The 7,151-nt window shown below is 34.1% G+C and overlaps 1 pseudogene; it reads left to right on the forward strand.

Annotated features, from left to right (window-relative positions):
• Positions 1-6,836: 6,836 nt before the first annotated feature.
• On the forward strand, positions 6,837-6,936 carry LOC117311965 (U6 spliceosomal RNA; annotated as a pseudogene).
• Positions 6,937-7,151: the final 215 nt, after the last annotated feature.

Raw genomic sequence — 7,151 nt, forward strand, 5'->3', positions numbered from 1 at the left:
AGGGAGACCAAAAGTTGGTAATATGTTCTACGATTTATTCAAATCTCTATTTAATTGACACTGTACCTTGATCCATAGTAACCCAAAAATAGTCTCATTAGAAGTTAGTTTGGAGATTATTTATATGTGAATACTCTTTTAGAGTGATGCAAATATTTTTATTTACTTGTTTTGATTTTCTTATATTTTATAAGAATGTCACATTTGTTACATACTTCACATACTGTTTATTTCAATTTAGGGAAAATAGTTTCTCTAAATTAAAAAGAATTCATCTTAAAAAGGCAAAACAGCCAAACTTGTACCAGTTTGAGTTTTTGGAGTTTCTGCAAGCTTTGGCTAATATTATTATAGCAAGCAGCAGTTCACAGATAAATGTGGGTAGTGCAAATTCAAAAATAATTTTTTGTCAAAGATCACCATTCTCTTTACTTAAGGATCATCTTTTCTCTCTTGTACAATTCTAGTGCATCTTGTCATCTTGTGTAAATTGACTTTTAATGCTTTAATGGTATTTAGTCAGCATTCCCTTTGTGTGTCTGAAAGTGGTTGTAGTGGTAAATATGACATGTTTTCCTTATCAACATATTTCATATTTGGGCAAATATAGAAAATATCTTATGTAATCATTGAATTGCTCCAAATATGCCATACTTAGTACAGTTGAGAACGTGTCTCTGAATAAGGAATTCAAATGATGCATTGTCCATGGATCACAAAAAATGCTTGTTCCTTCCTAATGGCTATTATTGTTAGCTTGCCCTCACTAGTCTTTCAATCAATACCTGAAATTCAAAGTTATTTTTGCAGTTCAACATTTTACAGTTAGCATGAAACCAATAAAATGTTCATTAATTTTGACTTCCTCGATTTTCATCTTTTGATAGTCTGACAGTACATGTGATGAATGTTATTTGTTCAATATGATTTGTCCCAGTGTACACTAGTTAAATTAGTTATCATTAATGTTAAAAATTGTATGTGTAATTTCTTTTCTCACTTTTAATACTATTTTGAATTCTCTATTTTTATATGATTTTTTTAAAATTAGTTTTTAATCTATCTTATATTCTTGGCCATTCTGGCATCAAATTTGAAAGTAATTTTTTCTACCAAACTAGAAAATGTCCATTGTTTTCTATCAATGTTGTCCTGTTGCCACACAAGGCTTAGCAAAATATGGAACACCTATGATTATTCTTTTTTTTTACTTGAAGTATAGTTGATTTACAATGTTGTGTTAGTTTTAGGTGTACAGCACAGCGATTCAGTTACATATATATATATACGTATATACATATATACATACATATACATACACACACACATATATATTCTTTTTCAGATTCTCTTCCCTTATAGGTTATTACAAAATATTGAGTCCTATGACTATTCTTTAAGAATATCATAGCAATATTTTATATCAGTATTTACATGTTTACTGGTTTCTTGGTTGATTACTATTTGCTATTCTTTTAGGTTTTTTTTTTCAGTTCTAGTATTTGCATATGCTGGGGTTTTTGTTTGTTTGTTTTTGGTACAGGTAACATTTTGTATTCTTTTAGTTGAGAACCTCAGCATTTCCAGTCACAAATAGTTTCACTGGCCAAAGCTAATTGTGAAATATGTAACAATAGTAACAAAATACTTCGGTCTTTTTCAACTTAAAATATTAAAAAAGTTTCTGTGGTTTCTTTCTCTATTTGAAAAACATTTTATTTTGATGTGAAATAATTAAAATAATTAAATTTTCTGCCATGTTTATTCAATGGAAAATTCATAGCCAATAATTTGAGTCATCTTACATTTTTCCTGAAGTAGTCTCATGATTTCAGAAGGGTATGACAGACTTTTTCCAGGATACTTTCCAACAAACAGTAAAGAGCCAAAGTTTTCATATTTCTCATCCAATTTGCCAATTTTCTTGCAAGTTCTTTATCTTCTGATGAGCAGGCCAGAATTGCATGTGTTTTTTCTGAGTTGTGAATTTTATAGGAAAAGTATATTTTTCATTGTTTTCTTTTGATCAGGAAAAAAATTTCATTAGTAAAGAACATAAGGTAACAGGTGTTTCATTCAACCTTTTCGAGTCGTGGATGCTAAGAATACTTTGGTTGCGTATTTTCCTTGTTTTGCTCAGTAACTAAAATACATTAAATAAAGAACTTGTCATGCCTGTTTGTGAATTGTGTGTGGGTCATGCTCAGCAAAAGTCTGTTTACTTTCAATGTCTGCAATTTAAAAAATTGAAGCAGACCACCTCTTTGAATGTATTTTACTTATATCTTTTCAGTCCTTAGTATCCTGAGCCCCACTTTCATATTTTGTGGTTCTACCCCAATCTCAACTTGTTCTCATTCTCAGTGATCTGTAGAATTAAAAGATAAAATGTAATCATATTCAAAAGATTCCAAAATTGAATATGTGTCAGCAAAAATATAATTAAAGTAAATGTTAAAATATTGAAAAATTAAAATTATTTTTCTTATTTGCTGTGTCTCACAGAATAGGGATCCCTGAGGAGAGGGACCGCCTCTCCTCAGAAAGTCACTTTTTTTCTAAAATATCCAAAATAATCTACTAAAATTAAAAAACAAAATAAAAATGATAATTAATGATCATTAAAATTTAAACAAAAATTCAAATAAAGCTTAGTTTTTAGTTTTAAAATGTAATTATATCTTATAAAATATTCTCATAAACAAAATTATTTGCAATTCTTGCATTCAATATCCATCAGTTGCTAATGCCAAAAAGTGGTATTATGCTTCATGCCTCAAACATGTTATATCTAGGGTATGCATAAAAATGATTTAAGGATAATATTGTTTAATATTGCAAAATGTTCTCTGGCTGCCTCGTGTAACTATTGCAAATACTGCAGTAATTCGCGAGTGCATACAGGTCTAGAAACTGGAACTTGAAGAAAGGAAGAAAGTAGATGCTCAGCACTCCTGGGAAATGATACTTTATTATGCAAGAATCTATAGCATTCATGACATCTGAAAGGAAGGATTTGACAAGTGAATTAATTTGTCTTTTCTCTTACCTAAATGCTTCCACAGCTCAAATTCTCCTTACACTCCTAAGCAGTGTCCTTCCACAATGCTGGCAGCAAGACAACCAATGATTCTTCTTGACATTTGAATCAAGTCACCTTTTGCTTTCAGGACAGAGGGCAAGAGCTGTGGAGAAGCATTTCCTGTGGCCTGAATGGTGTTAGTCATCAGTGTGGATGTTTAGGGTGATGGCTGCTCTGTGTCAGCAGTGGGTACCCAATCTCATAGGTTCTTTAATAAGCTTACCTTTTCATTGTGTGTTTGCAATTTTCAGACTCTCTAATACATGAGGTCCAAGGTAGGAGCCCCTCTTGACCAGATCTGAGGGTCATCCTGAGCTCAGTAAAAGAATTCAGGGCTTCCCTGGTGGCGCAGTGGTTGAGAGTCCGCCTGCCGATGCAGGGGACACGGATTCGTGCCCCGGTCTGGGAAGATCCCACATGCCGCGGAGCGGCTGGGCCCGTGAGCCATGGCCGCTGGGCCTGCGCGTCCGGAGCCTGTGCTCTGCAATGGAAGAGACCACAACAGTGAGAGGCCCGCGTACCGCAACAACAACAACAACAAAAAAGAATTCAACACTACTTATCTGTGCAACCCATATGTATAAAGTGGAAATAGCTAACCCCCACTAGGTACCTGAATAAATTACCATATAAAAAGTTGGGTGTTTCTTTTTCTAGGCAACTTTTACAGTAACGTACACACACATATATTTTTAATGTTTTAAAAAAATATATAAATGCTATCATACTATAAAAACTTTGTAAGCTTCTTCTCTGACTTAACATATTATATACTGCTTTCCATATTGTTATATAAAATTCAACATTGACTTCACCTTACTAAAACCTACAATGATATCACTAAATTTTTAAGCCAGTTCCTCCTTGATTGACATTTGTTTTTTCAAATTTTTATTCTAGATGGACAAGATATTCTCATGAACCTCAAAATATGAGCAGGTGGAGGAAAACTACCAATAGCTCAAGAACCACATGGTATCAGTGTCTGCGCAGGAGGGAGCCATGAGGTATCTGATAGACCTGAGAACAGAACTCTAAAACTGGCAATAGTACTCACTGAAAAGCGGGGTAGACCAATTTGAGAACAACTACTAAAACTGGGAGGGGGTTTTCTACACTTCAGTAAAGATATGGGTGTGTGGGGTCCAAGATAAGGCCTAAAGGAGCTGGTGTGGTTTTCGGCTCTGTGAACTTCAAATTACAAAGCTCCTTTTCAGAAGAAAGTCTCACACCAAAAGAATACTTCTGAGAGCAGAATCCAAATGAAGAAGGATGGGGTAATAGAAGCAAAGGAAAAAGAAAGTCTAGATAAAAGAGCAGAGGAACTACATCTGAGAAAGTACAGGCCATTAAAAAGTTCTTGGTAAGGACACCAGAAGAAGGAAATCTAAAGTAATGAAGCCAGAAAAGTTATCCTGATTCACCCTTCCTTCATAAAAGGAAAAGTAAATCCATATAAAAATGAACAATAGAATAAGATTGTGTTCAAATCCAGCACTAAGTTAGATGTGTTAACTAACCATATTGTGGTGATCATTTTGCAATGTATAAGTGTATCACATTATTACATTGTACACCTTAAACTTACACAATGTTATATATTAATTATATCTCAATAAAGCTGGAAAAAAATCCAACACTAAGTCATTATAAGAAAAAAAGAGGACTTCCCTGGTGGCGCAGTGGTTAAGAATCCGTCTGCCAATGCAGGGGACATGGGTTCAAGCCCTGGTCCAGGAAGATCCCACATGCCGCAGAGCAACTAAGCCCGTGCGCCACAACTACTGAGCCTGTGCTCTAGAGCCCGCGAGCCACAACTATTGAGCCTGCATGCCACAACTACTGAAGCCTGTGCGCCTTGAGCCCATGTTCTGCAACAAGAGAAGCCACTGCAATGAGAAGCCCATGCACTGCAACCAAGAGTAGCCCCTGCTTGCCGCATCTAGAGAAAGCCTGCGCGCAGCAACGAAGACCCAACACAGCCAAATATAAATAAATCAATTTTAAAAAATAACAGAAAAAGAAAGGGCAGAATAACATTCTAATAGTGAAAACATATCAGAAAGACATGCTTATAAAACAGATGAAAAATTTATTATTTCAAAATGAGATAAAAAACTAATAAAATAATATCAGAGAGGAAAGGACTATATAAATCAGAAATTAGAGAAGCTCAGAAATGATGTAGGAGAACTCAGAATTAATATTAATCATTTGAGAGATGGAGACTAAAATAGAAAAAAACAGAAGAGTGAATAAATATATCAGATAACAATAGGTGAAAAGGAGGGAATTCCAACAAATCAAAGAGATCTGTGAGAAAGTGGTAGATGTGGAAAGGTAAACAAATGAACAAACTATAATAGAAGACCCACAAAAAAAAAGCAGAGGAAATTTTAAAATAATTTAAATTTAAAAAGCAAACATTTGAGAAAAGTTTTCCTGACGTAAAAAAAGATTTGACACTAGTACCTAGGAAAATCAATCCAGAATGACCAATGTCAAGGTATATTCTCAGAAAACTTCTGGACTTTACAAGAAAAGAAAAAACTCTTTTGGGCATCTAGTCAAAATATCAAGTCACCTAAATGGGAAAGAAATAATTGTCTTTGAACTTTATTCCAGAAGAAGTAGGGAAACAGGGACTTCCCTGGTGGTCCAGTGGTTAAGAATCCGCCTTCCAATGCAGGGGATGCGGGTTCGATCCCTGGTCGGGGGACTAAGATACCACATTCCACGGGGGAACTAAGCCCGCGTGCTGCAACTACTGAGCCCACGTGCTCTAGAGCCCATGCACCACAACTAGAGAGCCCCTGTGCTCTGGAGCCTGCACGCCACAACAAAAGATCCCGCATGCTGCAACGAAGATCCTACGTGCCGCAACTAAGACCTGACGCAGCCAAATAAAGAAATAAAGAGAGTAACATATTGAAGATATTCAAGGAAAGAAAACATGAGCCAACGATTTTATATCTAGTCAACATGCCACAAATGATGAACATGAAAGAACCAGAGACTACTGCTCCCATGAATTTACTGAAGAAAGGTTTTTTAGACAACCAAAATGGAAAGACATTGGCATAAGGACTGATGGTAAGCATAAAATATGTATTTACCTATAAAACTACGATGGTTATAAGAAGAGTACATGACCAGGCAAAGTAGATATTATATAATAATTAAAAGGGAAGAATGGTAAGAGGGATGAAATATAGAATATACTTGTTGCTGATGAGGATAAAAGGATATTTATTCAAATGAGATACTGCTGGATAGGGATAAAAGAGGATAGAAGAAATTATTAATTAATTTTAATATTGTTGAGGAACCAATAGAAAATAACAAAAATAAGATGGGGGATGGAGTTTATTTTAGTTTTATTATAAAAGTAACCATTAAAATAAAAATAAAACCTTCCTAAATACCAAATACATTTGAGAGAACAAATAAGTGAAACACCCGTGCTATAAAACACTTGCATTTGTATAACATAAAACAATATGAAGTGAAAACAATAACGTGCAGAAGAGTATATGCGGTATACTACTATTTGAATAAAAAAGGCAAAAATGAGGATATATGTATATGCATGCACATATACATATATATTATTTGCTTATTTTTGCAATTAAGAAAGGATAAACCAGAAACTTATGCGCAGGGATTGAAGAAAACTACTCTGAGTTACATTTTATATAGTTTTGACTTTTTAACTATGCTACTGTTTTACATACTCAAAAAATTAAATTAGCTCTTGCTTTGGCAGCATGTATACTAAAATTGAAATGATACAGAGATTAGCATGGCCCCTGAACAAGGATGACATGCAAATTTGTGAAGCATTCCATATTTTTGTCATGGATGTTAACTAAACTTTGGTAATTGTATTAATATATACATGTGCCAAATCATTACGTTGTATACCTTAAACTTACAAATCTTATATAGCAGTTATATCTCAATAAAACTGGAAAAAAATTAAGAAGCCCACTATCACAAAGAAAAAAATTAAGTCAACAAGGAAAGGAAAACTCTAACACTGAATATAAAGAGAAACAAATGAACCTAT

The sequence above is a fragment of the Tursiops truncatus genome, chromosome 3, assembly GCF_011762595.2.
Source record: "Tursiops truncatus isolate mTurTru1 chromosome 3, mTurTru1.mat.Y, whole genome shotgun sequence".
NCBI lineage: Eukaryota > Metazoa > Chordata > Mammalia > Artiodactyla > Delphinidae > Tursiops > Tursiops truncatus.